General features: G+C 36.9%; 1 protein-coding gene across 1 annotated transcript in view; it reads left to right on the forward strand.

Annotated features, from left to right (window-relative positions):
- LOC106882881 (tubulin epsilon chain) overlaps positions 1-7767 on the forward strand; it is a 67438-nt gene extending 59671 nt beyond the window's left edge. Inside the window, exon 13 of the mRNA XM_014933699.3 lies at positions 7439-7767. The gene's annotated coding sequence lies outside the window, so the exon portion shown is untranslated. The remainder of the gene's footprint in view (positions 1-7438) is intronic.
- Positions 7768-26431: the final 18664 nt, after the last annotated feature.

The raw sequence follows: 26431 nt of genomic DNA on the forward strand, positions 1-26431 counted from the left end.
ATTGAATGGTTATTATTTTGATATTATGATATTTTTTAAATAATTTTTCTATCTTTATATAATAAGTATTTCATATTAATTCATTTGGTACTTATTGTTGGTTGAGATATATATCTAATTATTGTTCTACTTACGATCTGACGAGTAGCTATATTTTTGAATAGAACTTATTTTCGATAATTTCAATTGATTTTAATCGATTTAAATTTCTTTTCTATTTGAAAATTGGTTATGAAACACATGTAATCTTTTTATTATATTTATCTTATGATATTTACTTTACTTTATATTATACTCATTTATTGTGCTTTTAATTATTAATTTTTCTATATGTGATAGTGGATTTTCATCGATGAGTTCTTGAAAATTGGTTATTTTCCCTAAAACTATATATTTTATATATACTTTATCTATAAGGCTCAATTTAATTTTAATTTTTTATAAATTGATTTTAATTGAGTTTTTTACCTGTAATTTTGGATTTTGTCCCTAATATTATTATATATATATTATATATATATATATATATATATATATATATATATATATATATATATATATATATGTATGTATTTAAACTAATTGCAAGATTGTGGTTTCAATTCCCAGACTGAGCAGTACATTGAGTTTTTCAGCAAAACACTTTATCTCACATTGCTCTGTGATCACTTCAACATCTGTCATGAGGCACACTATGCACTTGTACAAGCAATGATCAGTTTAATGGGGAAAGTGAGCTAATGCACAACATAAACATTTCATCACTATAAACAAATCGTATCTGCAGATTTTTCAGCAAGAAATTGTAGAACCCTCATAAATTGATATAAATTGGCATGTGTATATGTATATGTGTGAGTATATATACTCTCTGAGTGGTTGGCGTTAGGAAGGGCATCCAGCTGTAGAAACTCTGCCAAATTAGATTGGAGCCTGGTGTTGCCATCCGGTTTCACCAGTCCTCAGTCAAATCGTCCAACCCATGCTAGCATGGAAAGCGGACGTTAAACGATGATGATGATATATATATATATATATGCTAGCAATATAGCCCGGCTTTGCCCAGGGTTAAGTTAGGATTATTAAGCTAATCAAGTTCTTTATTTGAAACCAAACTAAGTAACATCGACGTCAAATTTGGGCAGAAACAGTGTCGCGGAGCGCATGGGTTGGGAGTTTGATCTGCAGAGGTGATCAGGTTACACATGCCAGCCCTTTGAAAACACCACCTCCATCATCTAACCCCTCTTTGCCCATGGGTTGGGAACACTTCCTGCAAGGAAAATTGAATGCCCAAAAGGGCTCCCGATTCTCTGTGTCAGAAGCGGTTATGTTCAGATCACAACTAAGTGTTATGTATGTGTATATATATATATATATATATATATATATATATATATGAGCAACACACACACATAGGTACGTACACCTATTGCATACATGTTCGCGTGTGTGTGTGTGTGTTGCCCATATATCAACAAAACACTTTTTTTCCTTGATGGAAAGAAAAACACCAAAAGTCTTAACAAAAATTTACTCATCGCTGGGAAGGGACTTAACTCCTGTTTGTAAACAATGGTGAATTCTCCGACTTGAAAATTGTTAAAAGGTTTGGTTGAAAATATATTTTTACTGCTATTCGCTGGTGCCTCTGGGAAAAATAAGTTGACGAAAATGCAGCTAGGGTCATGACGAATGTCCTCCTAAAAGTGACATGCAACCTAATTTGTGGACGTGCATGAATTACATTCATGTACGCACACACACATCCTGCCTTTTATATATACAGATATATATATATATATATATATATATATATACACACACACACACACACACACACACACACACACACACACAGACACACATATATTTACACACACATGTATATATATAAATAACAACAGATGGATAATGTATCAATCCACTGCAGCTGTTTCCAACGAATTTTTAATTAATTAATGGAGGCATTACACTATTAGAGACTCTATTTTTGTCTACACATTTTATTTTCCAGCCTGACCTGGTGCCTTATCATTTAAGTGCCTGATTCACTCGAATCCTAGTTTATATATTGGGGTAACCAAGAATCTTCTCTACAGTAAGACATCTATTCTCTATCCCTTTATTATACTCTAACCTCTCACGTAGCACAAAGCCACTTCCTGTGGTTCCATTCCATTGCCCAGCTGAGAGGTCTTCATCTTGCTAGTACTTGGTAACCCCTATTGGTATCAGTGCCATGTTAAAAGCACCAGTGTTGGTACCACATAAAAAGTACCCAGTACACTCTGTAAAGTGGTTGGCATTAAGAACAGCATCTAGCCATAAGAAATCATGCCAAAGCTGACAATGGACCCTGGTGCAGCTGTCTGGCTTGCCAGCTTTTGTCAAACTGTCCAGCCTGTGCCAACATGGAAGACATGTTTAATGATGCGAGTGTATGTGGTTATGTATGTGGGTTTAGCCCAGAAAGGCTCTGAAATGGGGCATCTTCAAGAAAAATGAATTCCTGCATCTCATCTAGTTTAATTCAATTCCTAATCAGTTGAGATATAACTCTCTCTGTAATTTTCATGACCTGATCCAGCAGTTTCATACCTCTGTAATTGTTTCTATCTAAGGCATTACCTTTACCCTTGTAGCAGCTAACTATAATGTCTTCCTGAATTACCTGATTAACTATGTGAATGAGTAGGCTGTATTCCATACTACCTGATATTTTAATCATCTCGGCAATGATAGCCGATGGTCCAGGGGCTTTCCCAGTCTTCATTTTCTTAATTGCCTTATCTATTATGCTGCTAACCACTCTGATGGCTGGCTGGTCTCTCAATTGGTTCAATATTTGAAAGACTCTCCTTCTCCTTCTAACCCTTCTCCACATTTAACAACCTTTCATAACATCTCTACACATCTTTCTTCTGAGTCACTAAGTGCAAGCATACCATCATCCATTTGCACACATTTCTCACCTACCACATCTCTATTCTCTCTGAACTATATATCCTCTAAACTATATGTCCCTTCCTCCTCTTCCTCTTTATCATCAGAGGCCTCCAGTAGAATGTCTCTAAATTTTTGTTGGTTTGCTAGGTCTTTGAGCTTCCATAATCTTCTTTTCTATTGTGGATTATGTCTTTGAATCTCTCTAGCTCTAATTCTGAATTCACTAACTAATAGCCTATGGTGGGATGTACACTCTTCATCTGGGAAGGACTTCACATTTGTGAGCATCTCCTTGTCTGGTGAGGAGGTAATCAACCTGGCTTATATTCCCACCAGACTGATAAGTAATTAGGTGGCTGGTTGGCTTTCTAAAGTTAGTGTTGCAGATCATAAGATCATTTGCATCACAGAACTCAAGTAGCCTTGTACCTTCCTCCTTCATGGTGCCAAAGCCATAACCGCCATGCACACCATGGAATCCATGGGAATGCTGCCCAACATGTCCATTAAAGTCACCGGCCACCATAACGAAGTCTCTGTCATTTGTTGTTGTTGTGGTAGTTTGCAAAAGGACCTCATAGAATTGGTCCTTCTGATCACCAGCCTGTGGAGCAGAGACAAATGTAATTCTTTTACTCTTTTATTTGTTTGTCATTTGACTACAGCCATGCTGGAGCACCACCTTTAGTTGACCAAATCGACCCCAGGGCTTATTCTTTGTAAGCTTAGTACTTATTCTATCAGTCTCTTTTGCCGAACTGCTAAGTTACGAGGACACAAACGCACCAACATCGGTTGTCAAGCATTGGTGGGGGGACAAACACAGACACACAAGTATATACATCATCATCATCGTTTAACGTCCGTTTTCCATGCTAGCATGGGTTGGACAGTTCGACTGGGGTCTGGGAAGCCAGGAGGCTGCACCAGGCTCCAGTCTGATCTGGCAGTGTTTCTACAGCTGGATGCCCTTCCTAACGCCAGCCACTCCGTGGGTGCTTTTTATGTGCTACCGCCATAGGGGCGAGAGGAGGCTGGCAACGGCCACAATCAGTTGGTGCTTTTTACATGCCACGGCACGGAAGCCAGTCAAGGCAGTGCTGGCATCGGCCATGTATATATATATATATATATATATATATATATATATATATATATATATATGACGGGCTTCTTTCAGTTTCTGTCCACCAAATCCACTCACAAGGCTTTGGTTGGCCCAAGGCTATAGTAGAAGACACTTGTCCAAAGTGCCACACAGTGGAACTGAACCTGGAGCCATGTGGTTGGTAAGCGAGCTACTTACCACATAGCCACTCCTGCCACAGACACACAAGCATATACATATATACGATGGGCTTCTTTCAGTTTCCGTCTACCAAATCCACTCACAAGGCTTTGGTCAGCCCGAGTCTATAGTAGAAGACACTTGCCCATGGTGCCACGCAGTGGGACTGAACCCTGAACCATGTGGTTGGGAAGCAAGCTACTTACCACACAGCCACTCTTGTGCCTGTGTTAATCTATCTACAATGTCTCAACTTAATAAACCTGTCACACATTCTGACTACCTCAATTACCTGAACTACCCACTTTTCCGCTAAGAGTATGCCTACACCACCCACTTCATCACTCCTGCCTAGCCAGAAGAATTTAAACCTCTGTTTCTTACCCATGAGGAATCTAGCAGAGGCTCCTTTCCATCTCACGTTTTGCACACTATACACAACTACATGATGATGCTCCATCATTTTGACAATCTCAATAGCTCTCCCCTTCATTGTGCAAACATTGCTGTTTGCAGCCCTAAAATTGTATACTTGAGAGGGGCAACGGGAAGGTAGTCGCTGAAGGGCTTTTGTTCGTGTTTGAAAAGATCTGTGTAAATGTTTGCCAGATAGTGTAGTGTACATCATGAATCTAATTCATTGAAGTATAATTTTTCTCTCCTTCCCATACAGTATTCAGATTAAGACCCAGTAAAGAGAAGGGTAAGAAGGGCATGAAAGTAGTCATATATATCCATTTACACATACCCAGTATTAACCTTAGTTGCTTATACACACATATATCATATTTGTGTACATATACAAACACTACATAGCATGGTATGTATTTTACATATTCATAGAAACACACACACACCTATACATCCACACATATATACACATATCCATTTACCCACATACACACATGAACATGTAGTTCATATAAACAAACATATAGACATAAATACACCCATATATACATACACACATATGAACATGCAGTCCACACAGGGGTAAGCATAGATGTAAATATATACATATATACCTGTAAGCATATACATATATACTCATAGACATGTACATCCACACTAACATATATACATAATGAGGTTCACATGAGTACATACAGACATACAGTAAGCTGACAGGCACACACATTTTTTAAAAAAAGGGATACAGAGAGGGGAAACCTCTACACACTGACCAGGAGTATGATTACTTAGGGAGAGTCATATACATTTATAATTAAATGGTGGAGGGCAAACATAATGTTTTTGCAAGATGGACACTGTTTATAATGTACATTAAGATTCAGAACTTTTACTATAATCATTATTATCAATGTATGCTAAGCCACATAATAATATAGATTAATGTTTCAAGCCATATATTATCATATAAACATCGTAGGAGCATATGAAAAACTGTACTGTCCTGTTCTAATATAAAACATAAGAGTATTCGTACTAATCTAATCTACATAATAAATATGAGAAAATGGCTATTAAGGATGCTGAACAGGAGAGAGACATTAAAGACATTACGTGAAAATAAACTAAGACCAAGATTAAAAACTTAGCTCTTGTTTTCACTTCCAGCAATAAGAAAATAAAACAAAACAAACTATGTCTATCAATGCAGAACGTTTTTGCATCTATATATATGTGTGTGTGTGTGTTCTTAATCCATTTGCCCAAAAGATCCTAACATTGCAGTCTTCCCAGTTATGAGGCCCATAACACTGAATGAAAATTGATACAGGATACTGTATCTGGGCTTGTATTGGGACATCTTTGCTAGTTACTTACCCCATTTCTGTTGACAGTCTTTGAGACACTGACAAATGTCATGAGCACTGCTGCTCTTCTTCCTCTGACTACACAATTCAAAAATATATGCATGTGTATATATGTCTGCAGATACACATGTGTGTGTGAACTGATATATACAAGGGAGTGCTGAAAAGTTCCTGGCTTTGGTTAAAGGAAAATACAGGAGGATCAGTTTATTACGATTTTATTAATCCATTTAGTTTATTATGATTTTATCCCCCTCTGAGATTCACACACTTATTGCAGCAGTTCTTTAGTTTTTCTAAGCCCTGTAAAAGAACTCAGAAGTTTGGGCCTCCAACCAGGCCTTTCACAAGACCCTTAAAGCCAGGAACTTTTCAGCACCACCTCCTATATGTCGTGGGAAGGCAGTGAGAGTGTGTGTTCTGTGGATAGATATATGTATGATATATATTTACATGCACCCACACACATGTATGTGTGTCAGGTGTGACGTGAAACAGCTAAAGGTAATGAGAATAGAATGTAAATAGCTTACAACTATGTTTTGTGTTGCAGTCATTGTTGTTGTACTTTCCCAACCTTTGTGATTTTTACTATTAAATATCTGTCCTCACTGTTAATGATGGTCTAAGCTTGTACATAACATCAGAAACCTGTCACACTGCTCTCTTACTTAATCACTATCTCCTCTCCTCGTCTTTCATTCTAAATTCTGTCTGTCTACCTATTTCTCTCCTTGATTTTCAGCTTATCATATTATTTCAGTTTTATTCCATCTTCTTAATACTCTTTCAATAGAGAGGTGATGTAATGGAGAAGACAAGCCATCTGGAATAGTAGTAATGTTAAAATAAAAGCTTGAGCAAAGTTGAGAGGAGATACTGGATCTATAGATGAGTTTTCTCTCTCTCTCTCTCTCTCTCTCTCTCTCTCTCTCTCTCTCTCTCTCTCTCTCTCTCTCTCTCTCTCTCTCTCTCTCTCCACACACACACACACATGCCTGTGAAATATCAGACATTACCCAAACTTAGCACTATTACAGGGCATAGCCAAGAATAAGATAACAAAGGACCTGCTTAATAACACACCAATACAATCTATTCTAAATCAATAATAGTCTTGCCAACTGAGTAGAATCTGTGTCACTTTGAAGGTCTAATAAGACTGAAACACCACTTGACTTTGAGACCAAATCCACTCCTCTGATGCATTGCCTGTATTTTTCAGTTCTTTGATTTTATCTCCCTTGTTTATTATATTTAGATTTTAAACACTTGTAGAGGGAGTTTTCATCAACTAATTGCATAGATAAACTCAGTTAACTAGTTTTCAACTCATAATATTAAATATGTAAGAGTGTAGCTGAAGTATTTTCCACTTGACCATAATGTTGATAATAATGTTTTGTGTGTGTTATGTTAATAGTGCTGGCCTTGAGTGTAATGGTGAAAACAAATGAGAAAAATCTATGAAGGCAACATTCCAGCAGTCCCTTCATATGCCGGCTAAAATGAACTAAACAACATACCGGCCATGACGAAGGGAAATAGCCCTGAAACTCGAGTCGCCTTTATATATTTATATTTATATATTTGATCCTTTATATTGAACACTCAATATTTCATCTACATTCAATACTTTCTTTCATGGTGCCATCCATTTTTATTTTATTTTATTTTATATTATATATTGTATATTCCATATTCTATACCCCACATTGGTTCTGCAGGAATATAAATAAAACATAAAAAACAGACAGTGTTGGAACTCTTTTAAACAAAATAATATATTCCTCTATACACAATCATACAAAAAAACCCACCTTTTTTGTATTTATTTTTACTCGCATATATATATATATATATATGTCCACTTTTCCATGCTAGCATAAGGTGATATTGTTAGAGCATTGTTTCATAGACAGATACATTTCCTATCAGTAACCTTTATCAGTTTTTCTGGTAAGCAGTATCTTATTCATTATATCTTTGAAGGTGCAAAATCAACAGATGACCTGTTGGCTGGAGAAATAATAGCAACATCCTGGTTGAGCAATTTCTAAAGATTCGCATATATGCATACACGCATGCATGAACACACACAGATACAGACATATATATAAATAAATAAATCTCATTTGGATACATTTCATGAGAGTATATTGGTCAGCCTATGAAGTTTGCAGTAGCCAACCCACATATATATACATGTGTGTGTGTGTATATATATACACATTTATATATATATATATATATATATATATACACAACACACACACACACACACACACACACACACACACACACATGCTGAGATACCTGAGTTAATGACTCAGAGAGTTAACAGTAACATCGCAAAGCTCTTTATCTAACTTAGAGTAAATTTTTTCAAAGAAACACTCAGTGAAATTTCGGACTGAGAACACTTTGTAAACCTTTTTTTATTTTTCTTCTTTTAAGAATATATTTTTGTTTGCAATCCAAATTTCAAGCATGCAAGTTCAGTTCTGTAAAACTTTGTACACAAGTTCAAATCTTTTTTTGAATCCCTTTTCAGTTTCTGCTTAAACGTAGTCCTTACTCAAAATTGTAATCCTAAGTGCTAACATGAAACCCTAACATTAAATGCTGACCCTCAGTGGAGCAAGAAAGCGTGTGATATGAAAGACATGTGTGTAGAGAAAGAGAGAGAGAGCATGAGAGAGGGAGAAAGATGTGTGTGTGTAGACAGACAGACAGACAGAAAGAGAGAGAGGGACTAAAAAAAAGAATGAGTTTGATCTAATCACAAATATAGTTGTAGGAGTAAGTTACTTCCATTCATGTGTGTAATGTCATAAGTATATGTGTATACATGTTGAGTAAACCTTTCAACTAAATCATTCCTTTTTCTTAAAGGTGACAGTGTGTGACATACATACAAACACCCTCAAACACTATTTTCATTAGTTATCATTTTGTCTACTATGACTTGGCTTTGTAAACTGATTGAAAGCATGAGCATGTGTATCCCTGGATGACGGCTGTATTAACTTTATTCTGCCACTCCATATTTGTCACTTACACAACTCTCTTCTCCCTTTCTCTGATATCAGTCACTCTCCTTATACCACTTCCCTCACACTAACACTCTTGCACACCCTACCTTTACAATTTTGTAAGTTATAAGATATATATATATATATATATATATATATATATATACATATACATGAATCAGCTACTGGAAACTTCATAGGCTGGCTAAGATACTCATGAAATGTATCCAAATGAGGTTTATTTATCAACAGAGACCCCTTGTGGTTCACACACTTCTTCCATCTGTGTTGCAGTGCTTGGATCTCTTCGGTGAAGAATTTTTTGTCCTGTTGGTTAAAAATGACATCATCAGCAAATGTGATATCTTCATCACTGCGATATTGGTTCCCAGCAAAGTGGGTTTTTTTTTTGTTGTTTTTTTTGTTGGGAACAGATGGGGCCAAATCAGGAGAATGGGCAAGGTGATCAACCAGTTCAAAGTTGAAGTTACAACAGCCATTGAAATGAAGGACTCTTGCACTGGAGCATTCTTCTGATGAACCAAGACTCCTTTCATCAGTTTTCCTGGGCGTTTGGTCTTGATAGCTTTTCATAACTGCCTCAGTGAGTTGGCATAGTATTCTCCATTGATGGTGTGGTCCTCCTGAAGATAGTCAATAAACACAATACTTTTTGCATCCCAAGAAACTGAGGCCATCACCTTCCCTGCAGATGAAACAATCATGGCCTTCTTTGCAACTTTGGCTCTAAGTGACAAAGACCACACTCGTCTTGGCTTAAGAAACATTCAAGGAAACCAGCTGGATCTGTCTCAAACAATGTCAGATTTTGCAGTGATGTGATCATCCTGGTGTGCTTTTGATCAGGTGTCTCTTGATCATTGTTTCTCTTGCAGTATAAGCAGTTGCCCCATCTTGCTGGAACCATTTTGTATTTTTAGAACTTTTATTGTGAAGTAATTTCAAAATATAGATTGATTTCAGACTTCAGGGATTAAGATAACCAAGGATAGCTCTCAAACCTCTCCTTGAAAGATTGACTTCTGATGTCAATCTCTTAACTATGCTGGCATGTGCTAATGCATTATTAATTCAGCCATGTTACCAAAGCATCCTTAGATTATTGAAGGCTAAATCATCACCATCATCATCGTTTCACGTCTGCTTTCCATGCTAGCATAGGTTGGACATTTGACTGAGGACTAGCAAACCAGATGGCTGCACCAGGCTCCAATCTGATCTGGCAGAGTTTCTACAGTTGGATGCTCTTCCTAACACCAACCACTCCAAGAGTGTAAGCACAATTTCTGGCAGCAGTGAACAAAGGTGTATCTGTGTTAAGGCTTCAAAAAGAGTTTATTCTAAAGAATACCTATATATGCAGTTGTCAATGGAATTAAGTGCAATGTCTGGTACATGAAAAAATGTTCAGTGATAATAATGAGTAAAGTGAAGAGTAAAAAAGATTTTGCATACCAAGCCAAAAGAAAATGGTGTCAGATCTCCTTACATACCATCAGAATCTGGGAGTAAGCTGGAGGAAGAGGAGATCAAAGTATAATATTGATAACAATACTGTAATTGTTCATACTATTACTAACAGTGAAATAGTTGAAATGAGATTCTCAATCAGGATGATCCTGATAATAATGATGATGATGATGATGATGATGACAATGACAACGATAATAACAACAGCAGCAGTAGCGGTGACTACAACGACATGGTTATCACATTAGAAAAGGTACCCATAGGTAACAGGATGAAAATATGTGATAAACTTACTAAAAGACAAGAACAGCTTTAATTACAGAACAAGAAATCATAGCAGTGTACAAAATCAGAGAAAGACTTCTACAACAAAGATCTTTGTTAATGAAGCATATGTCACTTGAATCATTTTTTAAATGTCATCAAATAGTAATAATGGTCATTTTGTCATCTAGGTATTAGACTATCACATTCACTATCATGTGTATTTAGCAAACATGAAATAGGAAATGTCATAGTTATGTCTTAATTGCATCAAATATTTTTATGATTTATATGAAAATTGTTCATGGTTGTTAAAGACAGAATAAGCAAAAAGAGTGAAAACATTTTATCACAAAACTGATCAACAAATTTCTGTGTTACTTGAAGTTGTTCTGTTTGAGAGTTCAGTACCCAGCTTTTTATATCATTTAGTCAAGCTTCTAGAATCTTTGGCAGAATTATTTAATGGCAAGAAAATCCACAAATCTTACTTTCAAGTTTGCCACTTATTGGCTACACACTAGTTAATTGGTCAAATCATGTTTACATAAGCATAATAAATTTTATGGTGAAACAGTTAATTTCTCATAGCAGGTCTTATTTTTATGGCAATATAGTTTGGCTGTGGTTCAAAACTCAGCAGAATCCTCACTATGGACATCCTTTTGCCTTGTGTTTATTATAAGACAGACAAACATAGAGCAAAAATAATTAACAGCTACAAAAGCAAATACAACAAATAGCATTATATAAACAGTAAAAGAAGAAAATGTTCACAAATTATACACAATTCAAAATAATCCAAATATTGTTATAAGATAGAAAAATGGTGTTATACATAATTCCTTTCATGGAATATTATGCATATATCTTCTTAGCATTCCTTGTATGCATTCCTCTATTAGGGATATTTTTTTAGTTCACTTTTGGATTAGCTTGATAACATTGTGTAAGCATATGTTTTTTGATATTGATATGACTGATATTTTATATCTTTTTCTGTATCTAGATATACTGATACACTAGAAATGATCATTGATAATATTTAGTGTAATCAAAGATGTGATTTTCTCCATTCTTATTCTAGTTATATATATATATATATATATATATATATATATATAGAGAGAGAGAGAGAGAGAGAGAGAGAGAGAGAGACCAAGAAGATGCAGACAGATGAAAATCTTATGGTTCAACCCACCTTATAGCATGAATGTAGCTACTAACTTAGCTAAGAAATTCTTAAAACTAACAGACAACCACTTTCCACATTCACACAAATACCACGAGATCTTCAGCAGAAACACTGTTAAAGTTACCTATAACTATCTCCCCAATATAGGATCAATAATACTCAGTCACAATAAACATAAACACACCAGAAACACCCCAGAAATATAATGCAATTTCACATCCCCAAACTGCTGCCCTTTAAACAACAACTGTCTCAAGAAAGAACTCGTATACAAAGCCAAAATGACGGACCCCAACAGAATAGCAAAGGCATATATTGGAATGACAGACAACTCATTCAAGGAAAGGTATACACATTTCATGTCATTCTGAGACAAAAACAAAAAGACATGCGACATCCCTATCAAATATCAAATATGATATGAACATTGAAAGAAGGTGGAATAAGCAACCCCTGCCCCCAGATAGAATGGAAAAATATTGCTAAAGTCAAAAAATACTGAGGACAGAGTACCAAATGTGAACTCTGTATAACTGAAAAGTTAAACATTATACAATCAACAGATAACATCTTAAACATTAGTGATGAAACCCTCCCTGCATACACAAGCAATATTTTACTCTCAAATATTTCAAAGAAGAGCCCCTATAAATGAGGGTACCCCTACCAATATAGCCCCTTTCCTAAATGTGAACACACATAGCACACAAACTTCACACAAAGGAAAAATATACCCCAATGATGAACTACCTCAAAATACAAGTACAAAAACACCATGCCAAGAACAAAAACAAATAATGTAAACAAATTAACCATAAAAAAATTTATCCAAAAGACAATTCCAAGGGAGATAAACTTCCAAAAGATGCCACCCAAGAGTAACATGCCTTGATTCATTGTTTTATTTATGCAAATTTATGAGAAATACCATGAACGAAGCGAAACTGTTTTCCAAAATGGAGGCAAACACCTTTCTCCATGTGATCGGCTTGAAAAATTGCTAAGACACTAGGATATGTTCTTACTTTTTTTTAACATGAAACCAATGATAGCCTTAATTCACAAATAAAGAAATCAGATATACACCAATGTGGTGTTGAGCACTCATTTCATCGTTCAACATTTATATATATATATATATATATATATATATATATATATATATACATATATGCATATATATGTATACATACATACATATATATATATATATATATATATATATATATATATGCATATATATGTATACATATATATATATATATATATATATATATATATATATATATATATATATATACATATATGCATATATATGTATACATACATACATATATATATATATATATATATATATATATATATACATATATGCATATATATGTATACATACATACATATATATATATATATATATATATATATATATATATACATATATGCATATATATGTATACATACATACGTATATATATTTATTTATTTATTTATGTGTTTCAGCCAAGTGGCTGCGGTCATTTAGAGAAAAGAACCAAAGTTCATGAACTCGTCTATGAAAATCCACAGTCACTTTTATGATTTTTACTTTGTATTTTATCATACTTATTCATCGTGTATTTACTTATTAAATTTTTCTATATGTGACTGTGGATTTTCATGGATTTATTATTATTATTATTATTATTATTATTATTATTATTATTATATACATATATATATTGTGTCTGGGGAGAGTCATTCCCTTTTACTGCCTTATTATTTAACACACTCACCAGTTAAGTTTCCACTTATTTACTTATTTATTTTTCCTAAAATTTTCGTTGCATCTTGCAACCTTTTGAATAGTTGTTGACTTTGTCCATTATCTGAGCTGCGTTCTTTTTGTTTATTTGTGCACATGTGTGTGTGTGCATACACATGTATGTATGTATGTACATATGCATGTATGCATGTAAGTGTGTGTATGCATGTATGTGTGTGTGTGTGTGCATATGTATAAATGTATGTGTGTACGTTTGTATGTAACTATTCTGCATATTCATGTGCTTGTGTGTTCGTGTTTCTGTGTGTGTGTGTGTTTGCATGTGTGTATGTACCTCTGTCTCCTTGTGTGTGCATGTCTGAGTGTGTATGTGTGTATGGGTTTTTGTGACTATGTACTGTGTCTGTATGTATGGATGTGTATCTCCATATGTGTGGATGTGTGTCTCCATATGTGTCCTTGTGTGAAGTGAAGTATGTTTGTATATGGTCATGTGTTTCAGTCTTCATTTGCATATGTGTGTGTGTGTGCTTGTCTGTTCATATTACCTATGTACCTATCCATCTGTATGTCTATCTGCTTACTTTAATATCTATTTACTTATATACATGTGCATATATATATACACACACACATACATACATTTACATAACAGCCTACTAACTATTCTACCTGTATATAAATATAAACTATAGGTATGGAGGTATGATTATTTCCTATTTAGTACTGAGGATGTTTCATTTGGCGCTGGTGAGTAAATTTTTAGGGACTGCGGTTGTCTCTTGCTTTTAATAATCCTATGTGTTTCTAGTGCCTTTTTCAACCATGGGTCCTTCATAAGGAGGGGTACGTTTTGGTGGTTGATGTTGTATGCTTCCATGGTTCTTGAATTGTGTTTTGATTTGTAAGATAGAGTTTTAAGTGTGTCATGGTGTTTTCTTGTTTTCCATAACACTTGAATGTCTATCATTTTTGCACATTCTGTTCCATTTTTGATTAGACTGGCTGGGTATTTTCTATCTAGTAGTGTGTTTTTAAGTTCTTGGAGTAGCTTTTCTTGGGTTTTGGGATTTGATGCAATCGTGCAAATTCTTCTCGCTAAGTTGAACGGTATATTTATTTTAGTTTGCTTTGGGTGGCAAGAGGAGAATAGAAGATATTGTTTTGAATCCGTTGATTTGAAGAAGATGTCGGTTTCAATTTCAGTATCTCTCTTTATTATTAAGATGTCCAGGAAGGGTAGTTGTTTGTGGCTGTATTCCATTGTAAACTGGATACTGTGGTTAATGCTGTTGATTAAGTTTTTAAATTTTGAGAATTGTTCAAGGTTATGTGGCCACAGGATCAAACAGTCATCTCGGTAGTGTTTCCAGTTGGTAAGTATTTTTGAAAGTTGTCTCCAAATTTCAATCTAGTGTGTCCGTATATTTGGACTTCCAAGTATGCCATGACAAGGTTAGCAAAAGTAGGCACTACTCTCGCTCCCATCACTGTGCCTGAATTTTGTCTATAAGAGTTTTCATTGAAATTGAAGAAGTTGTTCTGTAAGATGAATTTTATTCCTTCAACGATGAATTCTTTTCCGATTCTGTTAAGAATGTCATTTGGGAATTTTTCCAGTCAGTATTGTATGGCTATTATTCTGTAGAACAACTTCTTCAATTATGCCAGCTTAAATGCCCAGTAAAACCTAACTATTTTTATTTGCATACTGGTGTCTTTAAGGGCTCACTTCTCTCTTTGTATTGTATTTTTGCCAATAATGCTGATGAGGAAAGTCAGTTGTCATGAACTGGACATTTAAGCTCACATAATTAAGGTTTTGCCAGTCTTCTGAAACATGTGTACATTATATAAAGCTAATTATAAATATTAATTATTTTTTCTGTGTCCTCTCTCTCTCTCTCTCTCTCTCTCTCTCTCTCTCTCTCTCTCTCTCTCTCTCTCTCTTCCCCCCTCTCTCTCTCTCCCTCCCTCTCTCTCTCTCTCTCTCTCTCTCCCCCTCTCTCTCTCCCTTTGGTCCCTTTGCACGAACTTATATATGTGTGTGTGTGTGTGCGTGTATAAATATATATCTAGGTGCAGTCATAGCTGTCTGGTAAGAAATTTGCTTCCCAACCACATGATCCTGGGTTCAGTCAAATGTTTTCTACTATAGCCTCAAGCTGACCAAAGCCTTATAAGCAGATTTGGTAAAGACTAAAAGAAACCTGCTATATATATATATATATATATATATATATATATGGTAACTGAAAGATGGAAGATGGACTATACAAGAATTTATTATTAATCATGACTTGAAGTATTTGGACCAAAGACTTGAAGTATTTTGTGTTGCAAGACAGTGTGTGAGAGAGAATCGTAATGTCATGGGAGAGAAATGTGTTCGCATGGATGATGGTACACTTGCACTAAATGCTGCAGGAGAAATACCTAGCCAAGGATAAACCTCTGTATCTGGCTTTCGTTGACATGGAGAAAGCCTTCAACAGGGTCCCCCGATCCCTTATCTGGTGGTCAATGAGGAAACTAGGGATAGAAGAATGGTTAGTGAGAGCTGTGCGAGCCATGTACAGAGATGCTGCCAGTAAGGTGAGGGTTGGCAATGAGTACAGTGAAAAATTCCGGGTAGAGGTAGGGGTCCACGAAAGGTTCTGTCCTTAGCCCCTTCCTATTTATCATAGTCCTCCAGGCGATAACAGAGGAATTCAAGACAGGATGCCCCTGGGAGCTCCTCTATGCTGAGTCACTATCAGAACTAGAGGAGAAGTTTCAGGTGTGGAAACAGGGAATATAATCGAAGGGCCTTAGAGTCAACCTAGCTAAAACCAAAGTCTTAATAAGTAGGAAGGTAGACAAAACACAAACCCCTTCAGGTAGATTGCCCTGCTCGATCTGTAGAAAAGGTGTAGGTAGAAACTCTATAAGATGTACCCAGTGCAAGCTATGGACACATAAGAGGTGCAGCAATATCAAAGGCAGGTTAACTAGGAAGTTAGTTTTTGTATGTGGCAGATGTTCAGGTGCAATAAACACTGAAAATGTGCAGAAAACAACTTCTGTCACATTCCAGGGAGAAAAACTGGACGTGGTTGATAGCTTCCGATATCTGGGTGACCAAGTTAGTAGTGAGGGTGGGTGCGCTGAAAGTGTAGCTGCTAGAATAAGAATAGCCTGGGCAAAGTTCAGAGAGCTCTTATCTCTGCTGGTGACAAAGGGCCTCTTGCTCAGAGTAAAAGCAGACTGTATGACACATGTGTATGAACAGCCAAGCTACATGGCAGTGAAACATGGGCTGTGACTGCTGAGGACATGCGTAAGCTCACAAGGAATGAAGCCAGTATGCTCGGATAGATGAGTAATGTCAGTGTGCATATCCGACAGAGTGTAAGTATCTTGAGAGAAAAGTTGAACCTAAGAAGCATCAGTTGTGGTGTGCAAGAGAGATGATTGTGCTGGTATGGACATGTGGCGAGAATGAATGAGGATAGCTGTATGAAAAAGTGCCACACCCTAGCGGTTGAGGGAACCCGTGGAAGAGGCGGGCCCAGGAAGACCTGGGTTGAGGTGGTGAAGCACGACCTTCGAACATTAGGCCTCACCGAGGCAATGACTAGTGACTGAGACCTTAGGAAATATGTTGTGCATGAGAAGACCTGGCAAGCCAAGTGAGACCAAAATTCAAGGCCTCTACCAGGGATGTAGCCAGCCCACTTACGCGTAACATTCCTTCATTGGACACTAAACTCCACTTGCAAAGACCTGTTGAGGCAAGTGAAATCGGAATCGAACTAAATTTGTAGACTGGCACCCATGCCAACGTCTCTTCATTGAACACTAAACTTGTCTTGCGAAGACCTGTTTGGGCAAGTGAAAGCGAAATTGTGATAGCACCTGTACCAGTAGATCACTAAGAGCACTGTCCAAGCATGATCATTGCCAGAGCACTAGCTATCTGGCTTCCGTGCCGGTGGCACCTAAATAGCACCATTTGAACATGATCATTACCAACGTCGCCTTATTGGCACTTGGGCACGTGAAAAGACATCCGAGCGAGTTCGTTGCCAGTACCGCTGGACTGGCTCATGTGCAGGTGGCACGTAAAATACACCATTTCGAGTGTGGCCGTTGCCAGTACCTCCTGACTGGCCTTCATGCCGGTGGCACGTAAAAGCACCCACTACACTCTCTGAGTGGTTGGCATTAGGAAGGGCATCCAGCTGTAGAAACTCTGCCAAATCAGATTGGAGCCTGGTGTAGCCATCTGGTTCACCAGTCCTCAATCAAATCGTCCAACCCATGTTAGCATGGAAAGCGGACGTTAAACGATGATGATGATGATGACAATTGTTTTGGCACATCTAGCATCGATCCCTCACAGGTGAGATATTCGACAACTGGTCCAAGAGCATCTGGTGGTGCAGATGTGTCTCATCGGAGGATAAATAGACACAACTCGTTAACATAACAATTCCGCAATGTATCTTCTCATTTTGTGGGAAAAAAAGCAGCAAAACGAAGGAAATATCTCCATTTACATAGAAGATCAAAAATAAAATCACAGATGCAAAAAAGAAATGAACATGCAATACAGCAAGAAAAGCATTAAAAATAACCATTAGCAAATATAGATGCATATAGATGTAGGCATCTTGAGAGTCTTTCAGAAATTATATATATATATTATATATATATATATATATATATATACACAAACATACATACATACATACATACATACATACATACACAGGGTATGGTGAATAAACAGTCATCTAAATTACGCAAAAATGAAATTAACACTCACATCTCATTTTAACAGGTATATTTACTAAAAGTGCATAAAAATAGTTTGAAATACTAAAGAGTAAATTTATTCAATGAAATTGTTATTGGCTTCAGCCATGACCTCCAGATGACTTTGGAATCTTCTGCAACTCTCCTTGTTTAAGTTGGTGAATGCTGCCATAATCCTTACCTTCAGTTCACTTTGGTGTTACAAGGAGTTTTGTTGGTCTCTCACTTAACTGCACCCCACACATAATCAAGAGGTTTGCAGTCTGAGGAGTTAGGTGGTCAGATGTTAGGGGTGATGTGGTCACAGAAATTGTCTGACAGCCATGACTGGGTTCTCCTGCTTGTGTAGCATGATGTAGAGTCTTGCTGCCAGACATAGGGTCTTCCAGCAGCCACCCTCTTGACCCAGGACAGCAATACCTCCTCCAGGCACTTGATGTAGACCTCTGTGTTAAGTCTGAGGGCATGTGGGAAGATGAATTACCATCACTAGTGATCCCTCCAAACACCATGATGTTGACTGGTTGTTTGATTTTTATCACTCTCGGTACATGTCCTCAGATTGCACCGTCCGCAGATTGACACCCAAACACTCTGAAATGTTCGTATTGGAGCTTCCAGTGCGAATGCCAAGCAGTACAGCATGTCATTCCCAAATTTCTGGCAGAGTGAATTGTTTCATGGTGCTGTATTTCTCACATACAGTGCACAATTGACCCTACTATATTGTGTAGTCCACAAAATCAAAGACAAACAATGTGCATGCATGAAACAAAAGTATAAAATGTTGACAATTTACACATTGCACCCTCTGTGTGTGTGTGTGTGTGTGTGTGTGTGCGTGTGTGCGTGTGTGCATGTATGTGTGTATGCTTGTCCCCCCACCACCACTTCACAACTGATATTGGTGTGTTTACATCTCTCTAATTAGCAGTTCAGCAAAAGAGACTGATAGAATAAGTACCAAGCGATAAAAAAATGAGTACTGGGATCAATTCATTTGACTAAAAGTTTTTCAAGGTGATGCTCCAGCATGGATGCAGTCTAATGATCAAAGCAAGTAAAAGGTAAAAGATAAAAGTTATATCTTTATATAGATATAGAGGAATCATCAGATGGCCCGTGAACAGCTAAAATCAAAATGGTGGCTTGCATATTTATTCTTAATATACTTCAGCAAATTCAAACATGAATATGCTAATTGCTATTTTGTTACAAAAGAACAACTTCTCCTTTACTACAAATGTGTTTTCATAACACACTCAGTTCATTAGCACAAAGGACTCTAAAACATCCAGTTTTTCTTCGTTATTGTGTCTTATCAGCCAAGGGCACCCTATGCGTACGATGATTCATTATCAGTTGGCAAATATCAGCATGCATCAGTAAACAATTTGTTGCTGAAGTTATAAACAAGAACCTCAATCTTTTGTTAGATTCATTAGTCTGGGGTGACTTTGGCTGATGGCACACAATGATGTCAAGGCACTAGATGTTTCACTATCCCTTGCATTAATGAATTGAGTGTGTTATGAGCACACATTCATCATAAAGAAGAAATCATTTTCTTGTGACAGGACGCAACAGTAATTAGCATATTTATGTTCATATCTGCCAGAATGTGTTTAGAATAAATGTGCAAGCTACTGATGTACTCAGTAGTAATTCATTGAAGCTGGTCCAGTGAGCTGTTTTTCTAGAGTTTTTACAGCATGCTGCTTAGTCTTCACACATGAGACTAGACCAGTCTGACTTATTTGAAGAAGCAGCTGTATGCCATGGAAACATCAGAGTAATAGGCCACTGGAATGGCCTAGACAAACAACACACACACATATAGACAGGCAGACAGACAGACAGACAGACAGACAGACAGACAGACAGACAGACAGACAGACAGACAGATATATACATATATACATATACACACATGTATGTATGTATATGCAATCACACACACACACACACACACACACACACACACACACACACACACACACACACACACACACACACACACAAGTTTCAAAAATTAAACAGAAGTTCAACAAAGGAATGAATAGAAAATTCACACACAAGACATAGACGTGCTCTTTCCTCATCAATTGTTGTCCAAAATTCATTACAATTTCATGCCTTTAATAATAATAATATTGTTCATTTTTGGTGGTGTCAACAGCATAAAGGTGTTGGGAATAACAAGAGAACATTAAGGACAGTGATGCAAACAAATGTCATATGTAAATGTGAATATACAAACAAAATAAAGCAACATACAAGCAAAAGACATATGTCTACTAATGCCATAGCAAATGTCCTAAGCAACTAGAAAGTGGACAGATGGAAGGACAAAAATGACATCAACAGCTGTTCATCACTGGGATACTGGTTTCCAGCCAAGTGTTTTGCAGGGAACAGATGATAATCAGATGGGGCCAAATAGAAGAACAGGGGAACAGGAACTAGTTCAAATCTATAGTCATGCATAGAAGCCACTGAAACCAATGACTTGTGTGTTGGAGCATTGTCCTGATGAAACAAGACCCCTTACATTAGTTCTCCTGGGAATTTGTTCTTGACAGCCTTTTGTAACTGCCTTAATAAGTTGGCATAGTACTCTCCATTGATGGTGTGGCCCTTTTGAAGATGGTCAATAAACACAATGCCTTTTGCATCCTAAAAATCTGAGATTATCACCTTCCCTGCAAATGAAACAACCTTGGCTTCCATTGGAGCAGGTGAGAAGGGATGTTTCCACTGCATGGATTGTCTCTTTGTCTCTGGACCAAAGTGATGAAGCTAGCACTCATCCTGGGTTAGGAACTGTTCAAGGAAACCAGCTGAATCTGTGTCAAACAATGTCAGATTTTGTGATGTTGTGATCAAGCCTGGTGCACTTTTGATCAGGTGTCAGAAGACATGGCAGCCACCAAGTAGAAACCTTTGTTATGCCAAATTCATTTTGCAGAATATTCTCAACTCTCTCATGGGGTATGCTAACAGCATTGACTGTCATTTGTCAGTCATCCGTCATCCATCAGCATGTGGTGAACATGATTAATATTTTCCCTCAGTGGTGGCAGTTGCAGGATGCCCAGACCTTGGGTCAGTTTTAAAAACTTTCCCTCCCCCTCCTAAATTCAGCTGCCCACTTTTGCACAGTTGATTAGCCAGAGCATCATTCCCTAATGTAGCAACCATGTCAGCATGAATGTCATTGGAGGCTAAACCCTTTTCCTGCAGATACTTGATAACACCATGATAACAAATTTTGTCCATTTTCTAGAGAAGTTGTTACTAGTTACTTTTGAAGACAGTCTCCATCCAGAAAATTATGAATTTTTCTCAACCAGCTGATATTCTGATGTCTCTCTCCCTTCTACATCTCTCATCATCTCTTACTTCCTCTGTACTGTACTTGAGCTCCTTGTGTGAGCAAAAAATAGATGTTCAACTCATACAGATTAATTCATAAGCAGTCTGGAGCGTTTTATAAGTTTTCATAGTGTTTTGCCCAGTTTAACACAAAACTTTATTGCATAGTAAGCTTCAAAATTGTCTTCACATCCTAATTGTGTTTTCCAAACCAGTCAGCTGTGACAAGCAGTGTTTAGTAGGTTGTGTGCAAAGTAGTTTTATAGCCATTTCCTTTAATCTGGAACAAAACGTTGGCAGGTCAGCTTATTAGATGTATATGAACTAAAATAAAATAAGATTGCAATAGTCTAAGGCAGTTATAACTGCCTCTCCTAAAAAAAAAGTCTCCACACTTTTAGAATGTACCTCATTCTTTATTCTATTATTAATTTGCAATAATAAATTATATATCTTTATATAGAGTATGAAGGTCTTTCATTGTGCATCTCCAAACTTGTCACAGACACCCTATGAGGTATCCTATGCTTTTATTTTCATAACAAATAGAATGAGGGAACCTCAAAGGCAGCAGTAGGATGAATCATCAGTTTCTCTGTGCGTATATGTGTGTGTGTGTGTGTGTGCATGCATGTGTGTGTGCATGTTTGTGTATGCATGTGTGTGTATGCGTGTGTGTGTGTGTGTGTGTGTGTGCATGCATGTGTGTGTGCATGTTTGTGTATGCATGTGTGTGTATGCGTGTGTGCATGTGTGTGTGTGTGTGTGTGTGCATGCATGTGTGTGTGCATGTTTGTGTATGCATGTGTGTGTATGCGTGTGTGCATGTGTGTGTGTGTGTGCATGCATGTGTGTGTGCATGTTTGTGTGTGCATGTGTGTGTATGCATGTGTGCATGTGTGTGTATGCGTGTGTGCATGTGTGTGTGTGTATCTATCCATCTATAAACACACACAGACACTCACTCATGTGGTACGTCACCATAATTATCATCTTTCTTTGTCATGCTGAATCAGAATACCCTGCAATCTAACCTCACCACTTTTTCATGTGAGTTTCTCAGTTAACCCCTGTCATAAGCAGCCATATTTTTTTGTACTATATAAATGCATATATGCATACACACACAAGCACACGTGCACATGTGCTCACTAACACATATGTACATGATTCTATATACCTTATTTATAAACATACATCAATATAATACATATAAACATACATCAATATAATACATATATTTGTATACACACACTCACTCATACACATATTGCCATTTGCTAATTCTTCCTACTTGCAAACAATGCAACTTTCTCCAAACATATTCACAGACTGGGAACTATTTGCTGAGAGCTCAATATATCTGGACTGAGAACTTTCAGCATGAGAAACTCAATAGTGATTTTTAATCAACTTTAGCCCAAGTTTTATCACTCAGCTGAAAGAAATACAGAAATTATTCATAGACGCAAGTGTGGGTGGCTGTGTGGTAAGAAGTTTGCTTTAAAACCACATGGTTCTAGGTTCAGTTCCACTGCAAGGCACCTTGGGCAAGTGTTCTCTACTGTAGCCTCGGGCTGACCGAAGCCTTGTGAATGGATTTGATAGATGTAAAGTGAAACAAATGTGTGTGTGTGTGTGTGTGTATGTGTGCCTTTCTGTCTGTGTTTGCCCCCCCCCCCACTTCTGCTTGACAACCATTGTTGGTGTGCTTAATCCCCATAACTTAATAGATTAAGTACTGGGCTTCTTTTATTCTCTTATTTGTTTCAGTCACCTGACTGTGGCCATGCTGGAGCACCACCTTAAAGGGTTTCAGTCGAAAAAATTGATGCCAGGACTTATTCTTTGTAAGCCTAATACTTATCTTATCCATCTCTTTTGCCAAACCGCTAAGTCATTGGGACATAAACACTCTGCATCAGTTGTCAAGTAAAAGTGGAGTGGGGGCAAACACAGACACAAAGACATACACATAAATACACACACACACACACACACACACACACATACACACATATATATATAGTTCTCTATTTAAGAGATGAGGAATTATGTACATTATTTATATTATTTACAAATGTAAATAATGTATATATATATATTAGGCTTCTTTCAGTTTCTGTCTACTTCACTCACAAGACTTTGGTCAGCCCAAGGCTATAGTAGAAGACACTTGCACAAGGTGCCATGCAGTGGAACTGAACCTGGAACCATGTAGTTGGGAAGCAAATGTCTTGCTACACAGCCATGCTGTTTCCAAAATAAAAGAAAAGGCAAAAGAACTGAAGATAAAGAGTAAAACTGCTGGAGGGTGTCCTTACAAGGTTGCTAAGCCTAATAGAAAAGCAACCAAATCTCCCATAAAACCCTATCATCTTAAGTTTAAAATGCTCATAGGATAATATAGTGCTAAATTCACTGTATTAATAAGAATAAAAACAGAATGGTCATTGGTGAAATGCTATTTTATTATAAGGTGCTCTCTCAGAGCTGATCTGGATCTAAATAACAATAATAAAATCAACTAGAAAGGCTTATATATATCAATATATATACTCTGATGGTCCAGATGAGACAGAATATAGTGGTTATCCTGGGCTTGAGATTAGGACACAATACAGATGAGGGCAACGAGAAGTTAATCAATCCTATACTCCCCATCTGGAGTAGCGCTGTTGCTACACATACAGACATCCAACCCTTACCTGTTGTCAAGTAAGGTATCATTTCCCCATGGCCGGACAGGTTTTCATGGAAAATTGGAAGTGAAGGATGTTGCATGTATGACAGTTACACTTACAGTCTCAAGACAAGGAAACACCAACTTATATACACACACATGGTGACTTTTTTCAGTTCCTGTCTACCACATCTACTCACAAAACTGGTTGGCCCAGGGCTATAGTACAAAACACTTACTCAAGGTGGCACACATTGGAACTGAACTCAAATTGTAAAGTAAGCTTCTTAACCACATAGCCATGCTGGCACCTAGTTACGCATGCATCTGGAACTACACGCTCACACATGTGTGTGTGTATAGAGAAAGAGAAAGAGAAAGTAGAAACAAAGTCAGGAGGTCTCAGATGAATATATAGGGTGCGGCAAAATAGTCTGACATATTTGTAGGTTTAATAAAAGCAAAATAGAGTGAAGAACGAAAAATGTGTTTTTATTTTCGAAATTTACATGTAATGCCATTTTGTTTCATTTGGTTTTAAAAATTAAATCAGTCAAGTGGGTGCCATTACTATCCACACACTGTTGAAGGCATTCACGGAAGTTGTCCATTACTCAACGGGTCATTTCATGAGGAATGGCACCAATTTCTTGATGAATGGCATCTTTTAATTGTTCAATAGATTGAGGGTGATGAGTGTATCCCCATGGAAAAATATCACATGAATTCAAATCAGGTGATCAGCTAACCGATGTCACTGCACAATGAGATCAAATGATTGGGTAACATCTGCCTCAAAATCCCCATTGCATGTCGCAAAGTGTGGGCTGTTGCCCCATCCTGTTGAAACCAAACATTGTCCCTTATCATCAAGTTCGTTCAATTTGGGATTCAGAATGTTCACTAACATCACACAATATGGATCAGAGTTCACAGTCACTGCAACATTGTCTTCTTCAAAGAAGTACAGACCCCAAATGCCGAATTCTACTGCCGCAGAATTTCGAGTAGGTACAGGATCATGTCTACCAAGCCTTAAGTGCACACAGAAGGCTCTTTGTTTTGCAGTTACAGACTCGTCCTTGTTTCCACAATGAAAGTGCAGTGCTCGCCCATCCAATACGTGTTGGCAACTGAAAGCAGATTAGATAAGTCTAGATAAATAATAGATTAGATAAATCCATATATTATGCATTATCTTAATATATAAAGCTGAAGTTGTGTGTCTGTGTGAAGCCTTTTTGAAAGTTTATAGAAATCCACATTTTCCACTTTTTCGTAAAATTTTTTACATCAATAGAATTTTCTCGATCTGAACTTTCCAGTGCAGTAATTAGATTTTTAAAATTCCGTTTAATTTGTGTGATTTAAGGGAGATTTGGCTGTCGTTTCTAGCAACTTTTATATTCTTTCCCTTCTCCCTGTATCGGCGTTCTTATAGAGAATAAGAGTAAAAGAGGGAGAGAGAGAGAGAGAGAGAGAGAGAGAGAGAGAGAGAGAGAGAGAGAGAGAGAGAGAGAAAGTGATACATAGATAGCCACAGATTAACTTGGTTTACTTCATAGTTTACCATCATTAATTTGAATTAATTTGAATAATTTGCTTGATTTCAACATCATTATGATGAATGGTTGTATATCATCTCATGTCTTTTCAACCTGTCTTTTTTTTGGATGTTTTCATAGGTCAACTATGAAAATTGTATATGAATGTTATCTATTTTTATTGTCTGCCTACTACTACTACTAATAATAATAATAATAACAAGGCCCTGAGGAGATGTAGTATCCCATATTTTATAATATTTTATA

Source organism: Octopus bimaculoides, chromosome 25, assembly GCF_046866305.1.
Source record: "Octopus bimaculoides isolate indiv1 chromosome 25, ASM4686630v1, whole genome shotgun sequence".
Taxonomy (NCBI): Eukaryota; Metazoa; Mollusca; class Cephalopoda; order Octopoda; family Octopodidae; genus Octopus; species Octopus bimaculoides.